At 46.6% G+C, this 23162-nt stretch overlaps 1 long non-coding RNA gene across 1 annotated transcript; it reads left to right on the top strand.

Moving 5' to 3' along the window:
• The first annotated feature begins 1771 nt into the window (after positions 1–1771).
• Positions 1772–3905, top strand: LOC115895542. Its single transcript, XR_004055739.1, has 3 exons — positions 1772–1828; positions 1941–2069; positions 2231–3905. It is a non-coding gene; the product is annotated as an uncharacterized LOC115895542 (long non-coding RNA).
• Positions 3906–23162: the final 19257 nt, after the last annotated feature.

Below are 23162 nucleotides of genomic sequence, written 5' to 3'. Positions count from 1 at the left end.
AAAATGGGGTGGGAGACGGTGGCGCAGGGCCATGGAGGTTTGGGCAGCCTTCAACAGGCTATTGTCCCCTAAGTAGTAAATCTAAGCATCCTGGGAATGAAGAATGGTGAGTCAAGAGAGAACCCCACACACGAAAGTTTGGTGGGGAAAGAGGCTGAGGGAAGGGTCGGGTGGAGGAGAGAGCTGAGGGACGAGGCATGAGGGGAGCAGCCAGGAAAAGGATCCCAGTGCTGAGGAGCGTGTGCTTGAGGCACGCCTGGGGCATTGCTGATTCTTCTTCCTCTTCCAGCCCAAAAACATCATCAGTGTCAGGGTGGGTCTTCCCCCGTGGTTCCCGCCACCCTTGTGCCAACTCAAATGATGGGAATGATGTCATCTGACAGACCTAGTGTGACCAAGACCGCTATTTGTCCCTCAGTAACTGTTCTCATCTTATCAGAAACACAACTACAGATTTCTACCTGCTGCAAGGCCACCCATCGTGAAGACTACAATTTCCAGCGTGCTTTGCAGAAAGAGGTGACTTGATGGCATTGCCACTAAGTATTGGCCATTAAGGAATAATGTGTGTGACTTCAGGGTTGCCCCCTTAAAGGGAAGGGACATTTTCCATCCTGCTGTTCAGAGTGTGGATGTGATGAGAGACATCTTGGATGATGCAAAGGATGTGAACACCCCAGGACAACGAAGCCACAGGAGAGAAAGAGCCTGCACTGGCCCATCTAGCACAGCCACTGGACGCAGGGACCACCTGCCTCTGCAGTCTTATGGAAGGAGGAAATCTTACTTTCCCAGTTTAAGGCACTGTTACTTTGGGGTCCTGTTACACAACCATGGCAGAATGAAGGTTCAACATGGAAACTGGCAATGTTGCAGAAACAAAGTTCATTGCTTGAATATCTGAAGTTGTGGACTCAATCTCATACCTGCTCCACTGACGAGTTATAGGTGAGTAGTGTCCTCACTAAATTTCAGCTGCATGCTCAACAGTATTAGCTAAGAGGGAAATGCAAATCAAAACACAATAAGATGCCAGTTCCTACCCACTTGAATGGTTAAAACTTTTTTAAAAAGAAAATAAATAAGTGTAAGTGAGAATGTGGGTAAAGTAGAACCCTCATGTACCACTGTGGGAATGTGAAATGGTGCAGCCCCTTTGGAAAACAGTTTGGTCTGGCAGTTTCTCAAAAACCTAAACATAGGGTTCCCATATGACTCAGCAACTTCACTCCTAGGTATACACCCAAGACAGTTGAAAACATGGTCCCACAGAGAAACGTGGACACAAGTGTTCACAGCAGTACTGTTCCTGTTAGATAGCAGTAGAAATAACCTAAATGTCCATCAACCGATAAAGAGACAAAATGTTGTCTCTCCATACAGTGGAATATTATTCAGTCATAAAAAGGGAGTTCTGATACATGCTATAGCATGCACGAACCTTGCAGACATGATGCTAAGTGGGCTCTATTTATATGAAGTGTCTGGACTAGGCAACTCTGTAGAGATGGACAGTAGATTAGTCTTTGCCAAGGGGCTGAGGACAGGGGTATCAGTGGCAGGGGGAATTGGGAGTGTCTGCTAACAAGCACAGGTTTCTTCTGGGTCTGATGAAAATATTCTGGAACTAGATAATGGTGATGGTTGTACAACATTGTAAATAGAGTGAAAACCACTGAATTGTACACTTTAAAATGGCAGGATTTTTTGTTTTTTTTTTTTTTTTTTTTTTGTTTGCTTGTTTTTGAGACTGGGTCTCACTCTGTCATCTAGGCTGGAGGGCAATGGTAAATCGTGGCACACTGCAGCCTTAACCTCATGGGCTCAAGTGATCCTCCTGCCTCAGCCTCTCAAGTAGCTGAGACTATAGGTGAGTGTCAGCATGCCTGGCTAATTTTTGTTATTATTATTATTATTATTATTATTATTAATTTTTGTAGAGATGAAGTTTTGCCATGTTTCCCAGGCTGGTCTCAAACTCCTGGGCTCAAGTGATCTGCCCAGCTCAGCCTCCCAAAGTACTAGGATTACAGGCATGAACCACTGTGCCCAGCCAAAACCCCAAAATGGTGGGTTGTGTGTTATGTGACATTTGTCTCATAGCAAAATTGTCACACAAAGAAAACTCAGCACCATGTTACCATTGCCCTCTCCTTCTGCACGCAGCACTACCACATCCAGCTTGATACCCCAGCAAACATCTCTATTGATGGCATTTTAGTTCTCCCAGGTCTCAGGAATGGCATCGGCAGATCTCAGGACTGTCCTCTCCTGGATCTCTCACCAGCCACCTCCAACCAGCTGCCATGGCCTCTCACTCCACTCCAATCTTCTCTTCCTCCATCACTTCCCTTGCACACCCTGATAACCTTGAGAGAGAACTCTTCCCCAGGCTCTGCTCCAAACATGTCGCCACTCTGCTTAGAACATTCAATGACTCCTCATGGCCTAGCAGGTTTCTCTCCCATCTGGCTCCAGCTGACGTTCCCAGCACCTTCTCCTGACTTCTGTCTTTTCTTGAACCAGTTCTGCCCAACAAGGAGGAAAGGGCTGACAGAGTGAAAGTCCCATGGTATGTGGGAATGTGACTCTTTTCACTTCAAATTCTGCTATAACTGGAAAGTTTTGGGCAGAGTTGGACATGTGCACTTGGCTTCCAGAAGACAGAATTCTTTTAATAGTCAGAGACAACACTGGCTTCCTGCCATGACATGAGATGCAGACAGGAGAGTTGGGAAGCTTTTTAAAGATGGCACTGTGACTACACTCACAAATACTCTCCATGAGGAAGTAAAAGAAAGCACCTGCAACACTCCAGCTCTGCAGACCACTCAGTAATGGGCTCAGATTTGGACAGGTGTGCGGAAAGGTGGGTCAACAGGTCAGGCATCACAGACTTGGAACATTCATGGTGGAAAAAAAGAAGTCCCAAAGAAGAGACTTCAGGATAAATGAGAAAATACTCAAGACAGCAAAAGTCTCTTTTAGAAATGTTGGAGAAAGAACATTTAATGTCAAGAGTTACGGTTGATTGATGGCCTTACTATGTAGCAGGTGAGAAACCCACTGTTCAATTCCCTAAAATCACCCTATTCTCCCAATCATCCTATGCAGGGGAAACCATGATGGTTATCCCCATCTTATAAATAAGGCAACAGAGGCTTAGAAGGATGAACTGTCTTTCTCAAGTTTACTCAGATCATTTTGCAGAAGTTCCCAGATTTGAATCATGCTCTTGCTTTGAGGTTAAAGACACAGGGGAAGTTGAACTCCTTATTTCCTTCTATATCCTGAATAGGGAAAACCAAACACGGTCAATAGGAGAGGAAGCCTGAGAGTTGGCATGAATCAGAGTGCTGGGCAATCTGGAGTCTTCCTCGCTGGGTTGATGAGGGAACATTAGAGTGGGGCCTGAGCTGCGTTAGGGTGTCTGAGCTGCTGAATGTTTCATGTGAACCCCAAGCACACAGGAGTGATGTTTTGAGCAGTGTGCCACAGGGGCCTGCCCTCAGGTCCTGCCAGTCTTACGTTTTATCAATGACTTACGTGAACACAGAAAATTTGGATACAGCCAAAAAGTAACAATCTAATTACAAAATAGACAAAAGACTTGAATAAACATTTCTCCAAAGAAGATATACAAAAGATCAAAAAGCATATGAAAAAATACTCAACATCACTAATTATTAGAGAAATGCAAATCAAAACTATAATAAGATACCACCTTAAGTTCATTAGGACAACTGCTATAAAAATTGTAAACAAACAAACAGAAAATAAGAAGTGTTGGGGGGAAGATGTGGAGAAGTTAAAATTTTTGTGCACTGTTAGTGGGAATGTAAAATGGTGCAGCTGTTAAGGGAAACGGTATGGCAGTTCCTCAAAAAATTAAATATAGAAACAGCATATGTTCTAGCAATTCTATTTCTGGATAATATACCCAAAAGAATTAAAAGCAGGTCTCAAAGAGAGATCTGTACACCCACGTTCATAACATCACGATTCACCCTGGCAAAAGGAGAAAGTAGCCCCAGTGTCCATTATGAATGAGTGGATAAACAAAATGTGGCACATCCACAGAATTAAATATTATTCAGCCTTTTAAAGGAAGAAAATCCTGACACATGGTACAACATGGATGAACCTTGAGGACGTTATGTTAAGTGGAATAAACCAGTCTGACTAAAGGGCAAATACCACAGGATTCCACTTATATGAGGTACACAGAGTAGTCACATTTATAGAAACAGAAAGTAGAATGGCAATTGCCAGGGACCAGGGGAAAAAGTTTAAGGAGAAAGCCCCTTTAGGGGGACCAAGATGGTGCCTGGAGAATAGAGGTTATGAAATCTGTATTCCAACCCTTGGTGGACTCAAATCTTTCTGCATGGAGCCAGGCTCTCCCCATCTGATTCTTCATGAAGTTCCCACCCACCCCCTCATCTCCTGCACAGACAGAGGGTAGCCTGGATTTACTGTGACAGGGTGCAAAGGGGGTTCTTTGCAGCTGCCATTTGGGGTGGGGGCACAGCTGGTTGTTCTTGAACCCTAAGTAAGTCTTGGGATAAAACAGTTGTAAATGAAGCTATTAAGAACCCTGATTAGCTTAATAAGGGCTTCTGAATAGCAAAACAAACAAACAAACAAAAAAGTAGGATTTTAAAATCAGCATCATCAGCTCTGTGTTTTCCTGGAGTTTGAGGGGTTCCTGCCAAAGGAGCAGAACTAAGGAGGCTTGGGAGAGGCTCCAGGGCCTTTCTGGGGTGCCTCAGAATTTGGCAGAGGTGGCTTCTCAGCAGGTTTGAAGAGTGACAATTTTACTTACAATCGGGGCTCTGTGGGAATTTTAGATACTGCTTACAAGTTTCAAAATGTGGTTTATTTAAAACCAGAATTTGCTGAGGACCCACTAGTCCAAGTTTCTGCCCTAATAAAGCCTGATTTGCAAAGATGGTCAGGGCAGTCACAGCAGACTCTGCGGGGCCACCAAGACCCAACAGGCTCAGATTCAGGGTCCTCTCCTTGCAGTCTCCAAAGCAGAGCCCTTACTCCTGAACAACTCTGCCTGTCAGCTGTTTTGTCAAAACCAAGGCAACAATTAAAACAAACCAGAAAGCAAATTCTGGTCACCAGGAAAGCCCCATAGCAACCAGGGTTGGCCCTGGCACCAATCTGTGGGTGCAGGGCATCAGAATGCCTACCAGGTGGAGTTGGGGGATCCAAGTAGTTTCCACACTGGGAGAAGTGGGGATGGCTGGGCCTGAACCTGCTGGGGAGGGCTGCCCATCCTGCTGGGTGCCCTGTCCCAGACGCTTTCAGATGCCCCCAGGGCATGGAGGATGACAGAACAACTGAGTCAGATTGCAGGGGATTCAAATGCAGAATCCTGGGTCTCCCAGGCCCACCGAATGGGACCCTGGAGCAGTATGGCTGGAGTAAGCATGGTAGGAAGCCAGGTTTCTGATGCACCTCCAGCAGATCTGGGCACACTCCAGTTTGAGACCATCCTCTGGGTGACAGCCCTGCTGCAGGGGTCAAAGGGTGATGGATGAATCAATTTTATTGACTTTTAAAGCTGAAGGAGTCATGGGGCCCAGCCCAGCTCACCAGGCCCAGAGGCAGCACATTGAATATTCACCTCCTCCTTCAGCATCCATTTCCCTCCATCCATCCTGGCTATGTCTCAGGACCGGCAGTGAACCGGAGAGACAAAATCCCTGTTCTCAAGGACCCACCATTCCAGATGATAATGGTGCCTTCAATTCAAATAACACTGTCACATCACAATCACCCATGATTCTATCAGCCTGTTGTTGAGTATATTGTTCCACCAACTTACAGATGAGGGAATAGGCCCCCAAAAGCCCAAGGGCTTGGCCATGGTCTGGAAGCTTGTAAGGGAAGGACAAATCCTTGAAGGCAGTGCCTTCTGCCCCATCCCCCTCCTAATGCCAACTTACGGAGAATTACTGCGCCTTATCTCTACAGAGCAGGGGTTCTCAACACGGGCACTTCTCCAAGGGACACTTGGCAATGTCTGGAGACATTTTTGGTTGTTACAACTGGGGGTACTACTGGCATCTAGTGGGTAGAGGTTGGGGATGCAACTAAGCCTCCCACCAAATGCACAGCAAAGAATGATCCACCTCAGATGCCAAACAGTGCTTGTGGCTGAGAATAGAGGCAGGGCGGGGATTTATATTATTTAACACAGTAGACTGGCTGTTTCATAGAAGCAGTGTGAGATAAATACAATCTTCACTTTACAGAAGATAAAATTAAGGGTAAAAAGTAATGAATGCCAAAGGTCCCATAACTAGAACCAGACAGAACTGGAACCTAAACCAGCATCTGTCCTGCTCTAAGTAATCACAGCTTTGCCCTTGAACCTCCTGGTCACCTTGAGGCCAGCAGACTAGGCTCGGTGCGAACAGGAGGAGGCCTGGGTCTGAAACAGCTTAGAGAAGCACCTTACCCGCAATCCCCACAGATCTGAGGGCTCCTTACTTGCTGCTGTCCCCAGGGCCCTGCCCAGTGCCTCATTTCCCACTAAGGAAAGTCCCTTGAACTTCTTTTTTGGTTGTTTTTTGTTTGTTTGGTTTTGGTTTTTTGCAGGTGTTGAGGTTCAGGAGTCTGTGCTCAGCTTGTCATTAAATCAGGCTTAAACTGGAAGTCTGTCCAGACTGGGACGGGTCTCCAGTTATCTTGTGTGACAGCCACAGTGGCTCACCCTGCTGCCACCACCCTGGCCCCTGCTCTGGGGGTACATGGAGCCTCCCACCCACCCCACCAAACGGGGTCCACTAAAGGGCTTTCCAGGCCACACCAGCTAAGTTCACAGCACTCCCTTCCCTGGCAGACTGGGGCCAGGAGGGGCCCTCCCTTTCCTTGGAGGCATGAGCTGGGACAGAAGGCAGGGGAAGGGGGAGATCAGAGATTCCCTCCATCCAATTCAGAAATAATGGATTCCTACGGAAAAGTCACTTCCAGGGACACTTTGGTGGTGCCTGCTGATTGGTATCACTTTGGAGGATTTATTTATGGGCACACATTTCTTGAAACCTACTGGAAGGTGGGCCCAGCACCAAGGACTCACTGGGGCAGGGCGTTTCTGGAAGTAGTGCAGCTGAATGTAGATGCAGAGAAGGCCAACCCAGCTCCTCCAGTGTAGCAGCCATAAAGTCAGGGGATAGAGAGGAGGGAGGGAGAGAGAGGAAATGCTTTGCAGGGACGTTGCACACTTGCTGGGCTTCTCCCCAAAGCCTGGGGCTCCCCTCCTCACTCTTTTCTGGCCCCTTCCTTTTCTCACCCTCCTCAGCCCACCTAGGCTCTAAGTGAGGAAAGAGGTGCCGCTCCCAGGACTTATCCATCCGCTCCCCAGAGCGAGCCTTCTCAAAGCCTCAGAAGGAGGAACATTCCAGAAGTGAATTGTTCCTGTGCTTGAGATGGAAAGGGTACATTAAAGTGGTCTAGCGGGCAAGAGAGATGGTCAGAGGCATGGCCCATCTGCCAGTCAGGGCTGGGGTTTGCAGACATCAGCCTGGCCAAGCTGGGACCTTTGTACCCCAGCCCAGATGCCAGCGAGATTGGCGAGGACATGTCTGAAATGTAAAATGCAATCCTGGCAATAACTTCCCTGTTTCCATGTCTCCCCTTTATGACACATTGTTTGCTGGGGTTTGCAAAAGCAGAACCACTAGGAGTGATGTAGAATGAGGAGCCCGCTGTAGGGATTTTACTGCTGTGGGAGCTGGGCACACAGTCTTGTTTCTTCTGAGTGGGATCATGTGCTTGAAGTCCCAGGGTCAGTGTTGCAATTGAAAGATAGGAGTGACAGGGGAGAGCAGGGACAATGGGAACCCCCAGTGGACAAGGTGGAACCTGCCTTGGTCTCTCTCTCTCCAGGCTCCAATCTGGCTACCCAGGAGGCCTGCTGCAGGAGGAGGCACGCTCCTGCCCTGGAACGGCACTGGCTCACACCTGGCCACAGTTTGGAGCAGCTGAAGGAAGGAGTCCTCTGGGAGATGGGGGACTGGGGAAGGTGAGGGTGCTTGGGGAGCTGAGAGGAGGTGGGGAACATGTATTAATAATATACCCATACTAGCTGGGCAGTGGCTCAAGCCTGTAATCCCAGCATTTTGGGGATACATCTGAGGCAGATAGACCGCTTGAGCCCAGGAGTTCGAGACCAGCCTGGGCAGCATGAAGAGACCTGCCCCCGCATCTCTACAAAACAATACAAAAAATTACCAAGGTGTGGTGGCGCGACCCTATAGTCCCAGCTACTCAGGAGGCTGAGGCAGGAAGATCACCTTAGCCCAGGAGGTGGAGGTTGCAGTGAGCAGAGATCATACCACAGCACCACAGCCTGGGCGACTGAGGAAGACCCTGTCTCAAAATAATAATAATAATATTCATCATTATGACCATATACCCATACAAATCTAACTCAAGTGAGGTGGGGAGAGGCAGGGGAGGTAGGGGAGATGGGGGACTTGCAAATAGGTTGGGGAGGAGAAATGATATGGGTGGAGTTGGGAGTGAGGGGCTTCCTGAAGTGCTTTGGCCAGGCATGAGCTACAGGAGCACCTGCAGGGACCTTCCAGGATCCAAATGGCTCAGCTTCCCTTCTGCCTCACCCATCTCGCACAAATTTCACCTGCATGAAGCCAGAAAGGGAATTATAGAAACTGCTATTCAGCTTAGAAGTTGACACATTGCAAAATCACCAGATTTTAAAATTCCATATATGGTTGTGGTTTGTTTGGTTTTTATAGTTCAGGCTCTTGCTGGTGTTTTTTATACAGGTGTGTGTGTGTGTGTGTGTGTGTGTGTGTGTGTGTGTGTGTGGACCCCCCCTTGGATTGAACATACCTCTGCTTTTCTCAGGGGAATTCCTTTGAGGAACCCATGAAATTCTGACAAAAATGAGTGCCACAGCAAGAAATCTGCTGGAAAAGAATGCGGGGCGTGTGTGTTTAGTGTGTGTGTATTCAGGCTGTGTGTGTCTCAGTGTGTGCCGTCTCCAAACTCATTTCATGCTGGGGGTGGGAAGAGAAGAGGAAAGGAGAGAGTCAAAGAGAACAACAGAAAACGAAGCTGCATATTGCGGCTGTGTGGCCAGTGTCCTTTCCCCAAGAACCAGACGCAGATTTCAATCAATTCAATCAATGGGCAATGTTTGCCGGCCATAAAAATAGCCCAGAGGTTGCTGGTCAGCGGCTCTAAGATGGATGACCAGTGGCCCTGGAGGTCCCAAAGGTCAAAGATGACTATCACCTTAAAATGTAATCTGTGCCGGCCCCCAGCCCTGCGGCTGGCGGGTGGGGCAGCATCTGCAGCCATGCACCAAGCCAGGCCACTCTCAGCCACAGACTGGCAGAGGGCCTTCCTGGATCCTGGGCATGGGGTCTGCCTGTCCACTACTCCCAAGCCCTGGCTTGAGGCTGCCGTCCTGCCCAGCAGAGAAGCTGCGTATTTCTCCATCTGTCACTGCCCACCATGATGTCCCATAGGAGGCTGCAAAAGAGTAGGGCTGCGGTTTGGCTTTCAACCTTACCTCGCCTTTGCACCAGGCAAACCCTTGCCTCCTGCCGCTCTGCGTGGCTGCGGCAGTTTCTTAGATATCATCGTCTTCGTTTGTCGTGGTGAGAAGGGATAATGGCAGCCATCCCTCTGTCCCTGCTAAGCGATGATTGAGCGGCCTCGCCGTCCTCGGCTTCCTCCCCTCCTTGACTACGGCTCCCTCATTTCATTTGGCTTTTCCTTTCCTCCTCAGTCGGGAGTCACCTGCCGCTTCTTCACCCAGACATTCTTTCTCGGGCCTTCCTGCATCAGCATAGACAGGCAGCCGCGTGGGGTGAATCTTAGAACCTCGCAGTCATCTTCAAACCTCTCTTCCCTCTCCCTGCTCACTGTCTGAGGAATGCCGCATTTCTTCTCTCCATCTTTGATTCACTGGTCTCGTTATTTTTCCCATCTGCTGTATTGCATTCAGGCAGTGCTTAAGGATGAGGAAGTCCTCATAAGCACTTCGTCGAGTTGCACTGTCTCCTGAAAAGGGCTGCTTCCCTTCCTGTCCACTGTTGCTGGCTGGTGGCTAGGGTTGCAGACTCGAGAGCAGGGTCTGCCTACTGATTATCAACATCCTTCCACAAATCATCGCTGTTCAGCTATTTAATGGTTGACGTGTCACCGGAAGATGCAGTATTTCCCAAAAGTCAGGAAGCAAATAAATTATTACAGTTTAAAAATGAATCTATTTATTGATCTCCTTCTTTTACACTATTAATGCTAATTGTTTTTCATGGTGCATGCATTTGGGATTCATCGAAATGAATTCTTAACGAATTTCCAAACACAAAAATTATGGCAGGATAACAGATAGCACCAAATCATTCTACCATTTCTCAAAGGCCGTCTTCTCTGAAGGGAACTTGCAATATGAGGAGGAATTGCATGTGTTTGTCTGTAAGATTTGAGATAGTGCTGCCAATCATGTAGATGTGTGGGTGGACACTACAGCTAGCTGTATTGTTTGAGCACCTACTGTGTGCCAGGTTCCAGGCTAGATTGTTTACATTGTTTCATTGAGTCTGCATAACAGCCCAAGGTCCGTTTTGTGATTTCCACTTTATTTATTCAGAAACTGAGACCCAAAGAGGTCCACACATTTGTCAAGTGGAGAACCCAAATACACCCCCAATTTAATCTGGCTCTAAAGCACACGCTTGTTCCCCTGGGTCAATCTCTGTGCTGGACTTTTATTACACTGGCTGCAGCAGGTTCATGCCAGGGGATATGGTCACTCTTTCTGCCCATCTGTCCCATCAGAGTAAACCTTGGGCCTTGCTGTTGAATAAGTCCAAGTCACAGCACATAACTCACACCTCACATTGGTCTGTTCCTTCTTAAACCATCACATCAGACAAAAGTCAGCATTGTGCCCTCTTGTCTCTCTTGAACAAGAGGAGATCACTATCGGTCTCGCCTTATTCCTCTGTAGTAATACTTGATCTGGACACGTGGCCAAGCCAAAGACTATACTTCCCAGGGTTCCTTGCAGCTGAGTGTAGCCATGTGACTATCAAGATGTGAGCAGACTTGATGTGTGCCATGAGTTTGGATGTGTGCCTTGAGTTTTGGTGTTTTGATGTGTGTCTTGAGTTTTGCCTTTAAAGGAAGGAAAGAGTTTTTTCCCATCTTCTTGCCATCTGGAATTTAGATCTGATGGTAGATGTTGAAGGCGGCCTCTAGAAGCTGGAAAAAGGCAACAAAGAGAATCCACCCGAGAGCCTCAGCCAGCCCTGCTGACATTGAGACTTAACCCAGTGAAGATGATTTTGGACTTCTCACCTCCAGAACTGTAAAATAATAAATTTGTATTGTTCTAAGGCACTAAGCTGGAGAAACTTATTATAGCAGCAATAGGAAATATAATGGGAGATCCAGGTAAAAAGAGAATCTAGTCTGTCCGTGAAGGAAAGGGCAGGCCAGGGTGAAGCAATAATGCTGTTCTGTATGCTCCCAAATCCCATCAGTGATCTTCTTCCCAATCTTCAAGGTCCAGCAGCAGCCCCCTCTCAGAAGCCTTCCTGGACCACACCAAGCAACTGGCTTCCATGCTGATCTCATCAGAGAAACTACATATTGGTGTAGAAAGATAGGGCCTCCTGGGGAGGAAGTGAATGTAGCCCCAGCCCTGTTCATCCAGAGCCTGGCACCATGGTTACCATCTGTGCAGACTGTGGTGCCTTGGAGCTTCAGCCATTCAGAGGAACAAAGTAGGCCCCAAGTAGGAAAGAGGGTAGGTACACAGGCTGTATTCCTTCTAGCCAAGCCAGTGTGTGTTGGCCTGAAGGCCCAACAGACAAGATCTATCTCTCCAAAGGGGAAGAGACCCTCCTAGAATTGCCAGTATGGCACCTGTCTGCTCCCTCCCTACCTCCCCTCACCAGGTTGTGAAAACTTGACCTCATAATCCTTCCCCTGTTAAGAGAACTTGACCTCACAGTCGTTCTCACATAGAGTTCCAGAAGGCCACCACCAAGTGGTTGGAACTTGCCATCCCTGCCCCAGATCTTAAGAGTAAGAAGAGCAATAATTGAAAGAACTTCACCATTTGCATAACAACCACCACTATGATTATTACTGGCAGGAATCATCAATGGCTGCCAGAATTACTGCAAAAATGTATGATGGGGAACAGTGTCTGAATAATCGCAAAGCATTTCCTCACAAGACACATTAATTACAAAGGAAAAAATCATAGTTTACATATTTTATAGTTGAGAAAACTGACAGATACTACCTTAATCATGTGATAAAAGTGAACATCGCCAGGAATGACCATCATGTTCCTCTTGATACACTGCGCTGAGAAGGACACTATGTCACTGCTGTGGTCTCCTGGCAAAAAAGCACAATCTGAATCTAATCATGAAGAAATATCAGGCAATTCTGAATTGGGACTGTCTGCAAAATAACTAACCTGCACTCTTCAAAAGAGTCAAGGTCATGAAAGACAAAGAAAGACTGAGGACCTGTCAGAGATGAGAAGAGTCTCAGCTGGTATCAGAATCAAAGAAACTGTGGGGTCTTGGATTTGATCGTGGACCAGAAAAAGAACATTTGCTGAGACATTTGGTAACATGTAAGGTCTGTAGCTTAGTTTAACAGTATTGGTCAATGTTAATTCACCAGTTTTGATTCTTGAACTATGATTATGTCACATGCTACCATTTGGGATGCTGAGTAAGGACACATGGGAATTCTTTCTTCAACTTGTTTGTAAGTCTGAAATTATTTCAAAGTGAAGAGTTTATTGAAAAACTTTCTCAGTTGTCTGAATACTTTCATATTACTGATCTGATTTTATCCTAATTACAGCCTCTCAAGAGGGTGGCATTATCTATATTTACTGTGAGAAAATGGGAGATTAAGTAAGGAAAGTGATTTGTCCACGTCACCAACAGGGAAGTAGCATGCAGACCTGAGACTTGAATTTGAATTTCCTATTTCCAAATCCTAATTGCCTTTCCAACTAGGATGAACTGGCTTAAACCTAATATCCAATGCTACATGTCTTCTTAAAAGAAGAAGGTGACTTTTTGAGAGACTTGGCTCTAACCAAGACATAGTCAACAGTCCCGTTCTGGGGGCATTCTGATTCCATCTGCCTTGCCTCCACCCATGATCCCACAGGCACCTGCACAGCGTCGTCCATGATTAGAGACAGACTGATCCCCTTGCCAGTCCTTGCATTCACCAGCAATTTCACTGTTCTCGAGGCTAAAACAGGGCCTCTTTTCACCACAAATAGTGTTATCAGTGCACTGGGGAGTAGAAAGGATGCTTGCAGGGCTCTTAGCCAGGAGTTCCATTCATCAGGAACTTTGAATCCATCCAATTCTGGTTACAAATGAGTTGACTTCAGCTCCCAATCTATAAAAGAATTGTTGAGAAACAGAGTGTTGAACTTGGAGGGAGCACATTTGGGTTCTGAGCTCAGATTGTCAGGGATTTTAATCCCAGTTTTCCCAGGATTGGCTAGGTTTATGCCTGCTGTCCTGGGGTAATTATTAATTGTTCCATCTTTCACCCTCAGAAGTGTCCCAGTTAGGACAAGAAACTATCTGGTCATCACATACAGTGATTATCTGGTTGAACCTCTGATTTTCAAGGAAAGAACAGAAGGCCCAGAGAAGTGGAGTAACTTGCCCAAGGCCACACAGCCCTTTAGTAGCAGTGTCTCCAGAGGCTGCAGTACTATTCCCAGGGATGACTGGTTTTAACTATTTTGGTTGGGACTTTGGTGGCAGTGGCTTCCACCCCAGTTCTCAGTTTCATCGTTGGTTGCTTTCTCTGGGGCTCAATCTCATTCCCTGCAATGGAAGCGGTTGCCCTCCCTTCATCATCTCCCTCTGGGAAAGCTGTAATAGCCTCCTAATTGATCTCCTCATGCCCTCTCTTACTCCTCTCCAATCTCGCACATCAGCCAATGGTTTCTTCAAAACACAAATCTCATAGTGTCCTCTTCCTGCTAAATGCCCCATCCCACACCAACCCTGTGTGACTTGATTCCTCTTGCAAACCACTCCCTACCCTCGCATCTTCCTTTCCCCGTTTTGCTTATAACTACTGCTCTTTATCTGTCTCACCCACTGGAATGTAAGCTCCACAAGGGCAGAAACCAGGTCTCTTCTGATTCAAAGTTACATCCCTGGTGCCTCTAAAATGCTCAGTGCCCATGGATGATCAATAAAGATGAGATGACTTAGCGAATGACTTGTAGTCCTGACATTCTGATTCTATGGAGTTGATCAGAAAACCACGTAAGGCACTCAGGCCCCAGTGGTACAGTGTTTTCCCTGGATCTGATTCCTTTTGCCTATGATGCAAAGAAACATATAACTAGAAGAATAACCTTACAGAATATGATCTATGTAAAATGAAACATCCTGAATCCCACATCTCCATACATTATCCTCATCTGGAAGCTGCTGTGGTTCTTGTCCTGCCCTTTTCATCTCAACCTACCATGTTCCTGGAACATGAACATGAACATGGACAGAAATCATTCTATCAATCCCCCTCAAACAAAAACCAAACAGATGAAAAAGCCATACTGGCCTTCTGACATCAGCCCTTCCAACCCCTCTATCACAAAGAAGGGAAAACAGATGCCCCAGAAAGATTGGCTTTAGGATCGGGGCTTGGGCCAACCTTTTGATGGGGAGCAGCATACCTTAGTGCACCCCCGTGCGAGAGGCCTGGGCTTCCACCTTGGGACACAGTGGATGGTGGTGCCCAGAGCCAGCCCCAGTCTGGTACCTATTGAAACTATCAACAGCACCTGTGAGGTTCCACATGGACTCCCGTGAAGTGTTTCTCAAACTGTAGGTGCACACGAATCATCCAGGAAGCTTGCCAAAATGCAGCTGTGACCCAGGAGGTGTGGGTGCAACCTATGGTTTTGCATTTCTAAATAGCTCCCGGGGATATGGATGCGGCTGGTACCCAGACCACATTATTTTTATTTATTTATTTATTTATACTTTAAGTTCTGGGATACATGTGCAGAACGTGCAGGTTTGTTACATAGGTATGCATGTGCTATGGTGGTTTGCTACACTCATCAACCCATCATGTACATTAGGTATTTCTCCTAATGCTATCCCTCCCCTTGCCCCCCACCCCCGACAGGCCCCAGGGTGCGATGTTCCCCCACCGTGTCCATGTGTCCTCATTGTTCAACTCCCAATTATGAGAGAATATGTGGTGTTTTGTTTTCTGTTCCTGTGTTAGTTTGCTGAGAATGATGATTTCCAGCTTCATCCCTGTCCCTGCAAAGGACATGAACTCATCCTTTTTTATGGCTGCATAGTATTCCATGGTGTATATGTGCCACATTTTCTTTTTTTTTTTTTTTTTTTTTGAGACGGAGTCTCCAGCCCAGGCTGGAGTGCAGTGGCTGGATCTCAGCTCACTGCAAGCTCTGCCTCCTGGGTTTAGGTCATTCTCCTGCCTCAGCCTCCCGAGTAGCTGGGACTACAGGCGCCCACCAAATCGCCCGGCTAGTTTTTTGTATTTTTTAGTAGAGACGGGGTTTCACCGTGTTAGCCAGGATGGTCTCGATCTCCTGACCTCGTGATCCGCCTGTCTCGGCCTCCTAAAGTGCTGGGATTACAGGCTTGAGCCACCGCGCCCGGCCCACATTTTCTTTATCCAGTCTGTTACTGATAGACATTTGGGTGGTTCCAAGTCTTTGCTATTGTGAATAGTGCCTCAATAAACATATGTGTGCATGTGTCTTTATAGCAGAATGACTTATAATTCTTTGGGTATATACCCGGTAATGAGATCGCTGGGTCAAATGGTATTTCTGGTTCTAGATACCTGAGGAATCGCCACACTGTCTTTCACAATGGTTGAACTAATTTACACTCCCACCAACAGTGTAAAAGCATTCCTATTTCTCTACATCCTCTCCAGCATCTGTTGCTTCCTGACTTTTTGATGATCGCCATTCTAACTGGCATGAGATGGTACCTCATTGTGGTTTTGATTTGCATTTCTCTAAGTGATCATGAACTTTTTTTCATATGTTTTTTGGCCACATAAATGTCTTTTTTTGAGAAGTGCCAGACCGCACTTTGAATGGAATGGCTGTAGCTCAGGAGTCAGTCACCAGTGTGGACTCAAAGTGTGTGTCCCCTCAAAATACATACATTAAAACCTAATCACCAAAGCAACAGTACTGGCAGACAGGAACATTGGGAGGTGATTAGGCCATGAGGGCAGAGCCCTAGTAAATGAGATTAGTGCCCTTATGAAAGAGGCCCCAGAGAGCTACCTCACCCTTCCACCATGTGAGGCCACAGCAGGAAGATGCATTCTGTGACCAGGAACTGGACCCTCACCAGACACTGAACCTGCCCATGCCTTGATCTTGGACTCCCAGCCTCCAGAACTGTAAGGAATAAATTTCTGTGGTTTATAAGCCACCCAGCTTGTGACAGTTTGTTATAGCAGTCCAAATGGTCTAAGACAGCCACCTTGTCCCCTGAAGGGCCAGATAGTAAATATTTTAGGCTTTGTGGGCTAAGAGGCAAAACTGAGAATATTGTACAGTGAGAAAACAAATTTCCACACATTTTTTATTGATGAAATTCAAAATATAATAATTGAACACAACTTTTTTTTTTTTGGTAATGTGGTTCTACTAATGAACAAAACTGGAATTCTTTTTTTAGGAGTTCAGTAAGGGGAAAATCACCCTAAACAGGTTTTCAGCATGAGGAATGTAGACTCTACCCTTTTCTACCCAGATTTGTCTTTGTTATCAATTACCATATTTTACAAACAGCAAGAAATATAAGTCGCAGGAAGTGAAACAACAAGAATTGTTTCCAGAGCATTTGTGAGCTGGCAATGAAGCTTAGCCTTTGTCTTCAAGAAATAGATCCAATGTCACAGACACTGTAGCTTTGTAGTTTTTGGCTAAGTTATTAATCAATACATTTGAAGTAATTCAGCCTCCCACTCACCCAGTGGCTTGTCATGTGGGATGGCGATGTTCCGAGGGTAACATACATGCAGTTCGTAGAGGTGGTTCTCACTCCTGGAGCTGGTGTTCCTGACTGAGGGGACTGCAAGTCTGAATGGCATAAATTGAATCTGACTTCCCCATGGCAGCAGTGCTATGAGGTGGGATTATGTGAATGGGAATTCGCTGTGGAAGGATCCCACCCGTGAAGGGAACAGTAGCAGTGAAGGAATCAAGGTGTGAACATAGATGATATTTTCTAAGAATGTGAGCATTCTGGACTGGCAAATGCCATTGGTCCCCCGTCTCTCACACTGGGGAACCCTGGACCTCTGCCTCCTTCCTGACGTTTCGCTCACCAACTCCCCTAACTCCTGCCTCTTAGATGTCCCTTGGCCCTTCCTTTTGGTGTCCATCACAACTGCCATAGTTTTGAGTTCTCAGAATCTCTTGATTAGGTGTGAAGCCATTGCTGGCCTCCCAGTCACAACGGTCTCCATTTTCTAAACTATTATGCACCCTGCCACTAGGTTTAGCCAAGATGTGGGATCACTGTTTCCCTGAAAATCATTGAGAACTCCCTAGACCTCACAGGAAACAGCCTAGCTCTGTGTCACTGGCTACAAAGATCTTCATGCTGGCCTCAGCTCATGAGTTTGAGTCACTTCCTGCCATGTCACTGTACACTGTACAGTCTGTTTTTAAGGGTTGTCTGCAAGGGGCTCAGCCAGTGGGGAAGATGATTATATCATATGACAAGGAGTAAGAGGTGGATGTCTGCAGGGCTGGCTCCTCTAGAAGCCCAGTGGTGTCACCGAGGATTTACCCTAGTGAGTTGGCTTGAGCCGAGGTGGGTTCCAACAGAGGCCCAAAATGGCTTTTGGGTTCCCAGGTATCACAGATTTTCACAGCTATGTACACAGATAGAAACTTCTACTTGAATGTCTCTTTTTATTGGGGAGGAGAACCTTTCCCAAGAGCACCCCCCTCCCATCTCATGGGCCAGAATGGCACTGAAGGCCTTACTTATACCACTAGGCATTGCATGAGCATGCTGGCTTAAATTAATCAAGCTTCCATTTCCAAGGCTGATAAACTCCAGCCTGAGCACGTGGGCAAAGAACAGAGCCCAGCCCAGGCTTAGAAGCATGGAATAAAGGGGAACATGGCTCTGGGTAAGGGACTGGCTACATCTGCTGCTCCCCGAAAACATCACCTGCCATCACAGTTCCATGCCTTCAGTCACGTCTCCCCTTTGAATGTTCTTTCACCCTGGGAAACTCCTATTCATCTTTCAAGATTCAGCCATAACGCCACCACCTCTGCAGTGTGACTGTGCTGGGAAACTCCAAGTGGCAGAGAGCTGTAGGAAGCCTCTAGGCTTAGCCAACAGCCTGCAAGGGCCTCCAGTGACAGCCAGTGAGAAAGTGAGGCCCCTGGTCCTACAAGCAGAAGAAATTGAATTCTGCCAACAATGACATGAACTTTGAAGCAAATTCTCTCGTTCACAAGCCTCAGATGGGACCAAAGACCCAGCCAACACCTTGATTGCAGCCTGTGAGAGATCTTGAGGCCAAGGCTCCTGGCTAAGCCTAGCCTGGATGTCTGGTTCTGAGAAGCTGTAACGCTGTAAATATGTGTGTGCGTGCGTGCGCTTGTGTGTGTGCGTGTGTGTGCGTGCGTGTGTGTGTTTTGAGGCAGAGTCTCACTCTGTCACCTAGGCTGGAGAGCAGTGGTGCCATCTCCGTTCACTGCAACCTCCGCCTCCTGTGTTCAAGTGATTCTCCTGCCTCAGCCTCCCAAGTAGGTGGGATTATGGATGTGTACCACCACACCCAGCTAATTTTTGTATTTTTTGTAGAGATGGGGCTTCACCATATTAGCCAGGCTGGTCGTGAAGTTCTGACCTCAAGTGATCTGCCCGCCTCAGCCTCTCAAGGTGCTGGGATTACAGTCATGAGCCACCGCACCCGGCCAAATGTGTTTTAAGAAGTTTGTGCTAATATTATTACTGTGTAGATAATTAACAAACCCCATTTCCCCTAACTCACTCCAACCCATTCTCCACATTGCAGCTGAGTGGTGTTTTCTAGCTAAATTAAATCATACCTTTCAACTCACAATTTTTGAATGGCTTTTGAGTCCCCTAAGAGTGCCCTTAACCATTGCCTACGAGATTCAATACCTTCCAGATGCCTCACTTGTGGCCACAGCTGGCTCATTACCTGCTGTCACTCTCCCTTCTGCCTCAGGGACCTCACACGTGCTTCTCTAGAAGCTCTTTCCGCTTCCAACTGCTCTACCAACACCCAGCTCCTTATCTTCCTTAAGAGACCCTGGGTTGACCTTGCCCACCCCTTCCCTGGAGTATTGGGTTTCAGCCTCTCCTTGTTTCTGTCATTGCGCATGTTACAATTTGTGGTTGGCTTAGTCCCCACCCCAGCCCACTAGATTGTGAGCCCATAAGGGCAGGTGTCACAACTGTTGCCTTCTCCACTACAACCCCATCACCTAGTTCTCTGCCTGATGCATGGTAGATGTTCACTAGATATCTACCAGATGAATGAATGGGTTTAATTCTCATTGGAATCTACCAGAATGTATATGTTCAAATGAATGTTCATCTTAATGTCTCATGACTCTATAGTCAGAGGAGACATTCCCAGGGCTGATGCTCGTTTCTTTTCTTTGTCCCATCTTCCTCTGTGCTCCCACTGTATGCTTCAGACTCGGATCACATGTCCTGGGGAGGAAGGCTGTGGACCAGAGCTGGAAAAAAAAAAAAAGGAATGAAATCAGGGGATGGATGAAGCTCAGGTGGCTGGGATCCAGGGAGGGACAGCTGAAGAAGGAAGCACTTAAGAAAGCAGACTTCAGAGGCCTGTGATGCCAGGGAGGCAACCCAGAACCCAGTGCCTGTGTGCACAGTGCGGGTATCTGGCTATGCACAACCATTGAGCATTGCTCCAAGTTAAACCATCAGAAGGAGGGGCTGTGGGCATGTGTACACTATGGATAATGGGCCTCACAACATCCAGCGCATTAGCTAGATAGCCTTTGAGATGCATAAAGGATGTGAGTGCCTGCACTGTATTAATTTCACCCTTGCTAGAAATGCCTGAAAAATAATAGGCATTCAATAAGTCATTGTGGAATAAATAAATGAAGATTGAATTTTTAGGTCCTTGGTTTTTTATTGAGGTCAATATGAGAATAAAGCATGTCTCTTCTGCTACTATAAAGCTGGCCTTGACGATAGCGTCCTTTGATGGAGAGGAAAGAGCACTTCAGATTTTAATCCCAGCTCTACCACTTTACTAGCTGTGTGACCTTAGGCCACTTACTTAACCTCTCAGTGTGTCAGTTTTCTAACCTATACAATGTGGGCTAATTCAGAATTATTGAGAGACGTGAAATTACATATGTTAAATGCCTAACATGGCCTCTAAGCACATCTGGACCCTCAATCCCTTGACTTGTTAGAAAAGAGACCTAAGATGTGTTTGTCACAGAGCCACAGCCTGGAGCCTGCTGCAGGGCCAAAGCTGAGGTTGACGGATGTGAGTATGGTGGCATACTATGGTTTGCTCTAGTAGGTTTATTCCAATATTTCCTGGAATGAGATCTTCAGGGATGGGGAGTAAACCCGATATGTGACAATAGAGACTGGAACAGCCCCTGTCCTGTCAGGAGTTACTCTTTGCTGATTCTGGCCAAGTGGAGAGAGTAAATCTTGTAATACTTCTCTGTTCAAGTCACTTGGGAGGCCAACCATTTTTTCAATCTTAAGTTTTGGAAGTATGTTTTATATGTATTGGTGACTCTCAAGTTATTAAAGATTGCCTCTCTGGAGAAGAGTATCCAGAGGAAGAGGAGGTGTTTGCAAAAGCAATCGGGAGAAGTCAGAAAGTTGTGGCCCCATGAAGGCGAGGAGAAGGGACAGTGCCAAGGACTGGCCAGCAGCACCAAATGCTACTGCATAGTCAATGAAAACCGGGGCCGATTGCTGTCAATCAACTGCTACTTTCCCAAAGAAAGTATCCATTGTCTACAAGAAAAAAAAACAAACAAAAAAAAAACCTGGTTGTTGAGTTGTAAAATCACTCATTTGTGAATAGTCCTACTATTCACAAATGAGAATCAACATAGTTCCAGTCCTTGTAAAATTTGGCGCAATGACCATACACACAAAGGGAAAACACAGAGGCTTATGTGACCCAAAAACCTCTTCTATTCTCCCACACTTCCTCCTGCTTCTAGAGTGTGGCTGGATAGTCCCTGGTGATTCCTTCCTCATCTCCTGTTCCACGAGGGCCACTGGAAAAACAGGGGAAACTGGGTCTTGGCAACAGAGTCTGAGACTCAAAAATATTAGATTTCCCTTTTATTTTCAGTGCAATCTTGGTCATTTGTCTATGTGACCCACAGTTATTTTCATTTCTAAAAGGGAGAAATTCATGGCTTTCAGGATGAAGAATTAAGAAAAATAATGAATGCACCTACTATGGTATCTCGTGCAAAATAAGTCCTCAGAAATATTAGTTCCTTCCAGCTTTCTTCTTTACTTTTTAAAACTGAGCATTTGGATTTGGTTGAAGAAAGAAAAAAAAAACACACACATACAGGAAAAGAGTTCATGGTAAAGTGTATTTTCCAGTAACACAGAAGCAGGAAATGAAGACCTGAAAAATCTCATAATTATGCTTTAAGAAGACAAGAAGAGTTAGCATAGTAGCATTCACTGAATGTTTACAATGGTCTAGGTGCTCTGCATATATTAACTCTTTTCATTCTTATAAGAAGACTATGAGGCAGGCATGATCATCATTCCCATTTTCCAGGCAAGGCCACCAGGGACAAGGAGACACGAGTGGTGTACAAAGGGAGTTATCTGGCTAATAAGTGGCAGAGCCATACTTGAACCTAGGTGGGGTCATCTGGGAAGGAGACTCTGAGACAGATTTGCTGGAAGCGGGTGTATTAGGAAGTGTTCCTGGGATCAACATCTGTGTGAAGGAAGCAATACATAGGCAGAGCGGAGCTGGACTGTGATGTGGTTGCAACAGAGTTATCTGCCAAATGCACTGGGAGCTGTGAAGCTGGAATGGCCCTTCAGAGATGTTCCAAACTGAAGCAGAGAGGGTTGAGTCCTTTTATCCCCATGATGGGTTATTGGGTGTAGCTTTCATTAGGGAGGAGGATGTGGCCTTGAGGAGAGTGGCTCTCTTCAGCCCCAAGCAATTCCAGTAGCAGGTCTCAGTTGGGAAATGTCAGCTGCCAACAACCCGGTACCTGGGGGAGCGAGCACACAACACAGCATCCCCTGCCTTCACCCTTTGTCCCACTCAGGTCCACTTGCTTTGAAAAAAGCCTGGGAACAGCCATTCCAGGATTCTGGGGGAAACAGAACAGAAATATTAGTAGAAAAAACAACCCCTGCTGTTGCAGTTGCTCCCAAAGCCACCACTGATACCTATTGTTTCCCTTCTCTAATACTCATTCTAAACTCTCCTCCCCCTTGGAAAGAATCTCTGCTACTATCCATGGCTTACTACTGGGCAAACCCAGAGCCTCACCCATGAGGGGTCTGAGCTCCTGCTAACCATGCCATTTGGGTCTACAAACCAGGCAAGGGATTTTGACTACTGAAATGGCTGCCTTTAGCCTCCTGTGGTCCATTTTTTATTTCTTTTGCTTGTATAGACGAACAATACCCTTGTTGGCTGGCCTCCCATCTTGTACCTAGGGATGACGTTTTATTAGTAACCTCCAAAGATCTCTGCAGGTCTGGTTTCTCTGGCCACCACTCCAAACTTGCTACTGAATACGATGATCGCACCCACCAGGTCTGTATTATTTCAGGACCTTATTATCCTCTTTGATACCTGGGGCCCAGTTCTGTCATGACATCTTCTACCCTCAGTCCTGGCCTGCAGGGATGTGGGTGTCCTTCTAGCACCTTCCTTCCATTCATTGCTGGAATGAATGTCTCCAGCCTCTCTCACAGAGCAGAGGCATCTACTGGATTTGGGGGTGCCTAGCATACCTGCTCCAGCAGTCTCCTCACTCTGAGCTTTCCTGTTCTTGCCTCCACCCTCTGCCACGTCAGTTCTGA

This window comes from Rhinopithecus roxellana, chromosome 21, assembly GCF_007565055.1.
Source record: "Rhinopithecus roxellana isolate Shanxi Qingling chromosome 21, ASM756505v1, whole genome shotgun sequence".
Lineage (NCBI taxonomy): Eukaryota > Metazoa > Chordata > Mammalia > Primates > Cercopithecidae > Rhinopithecus > Rhinopithecus roxellana.
This window is presented reverse-complemented; position numbering and strand designations above follow the sequence as displayed.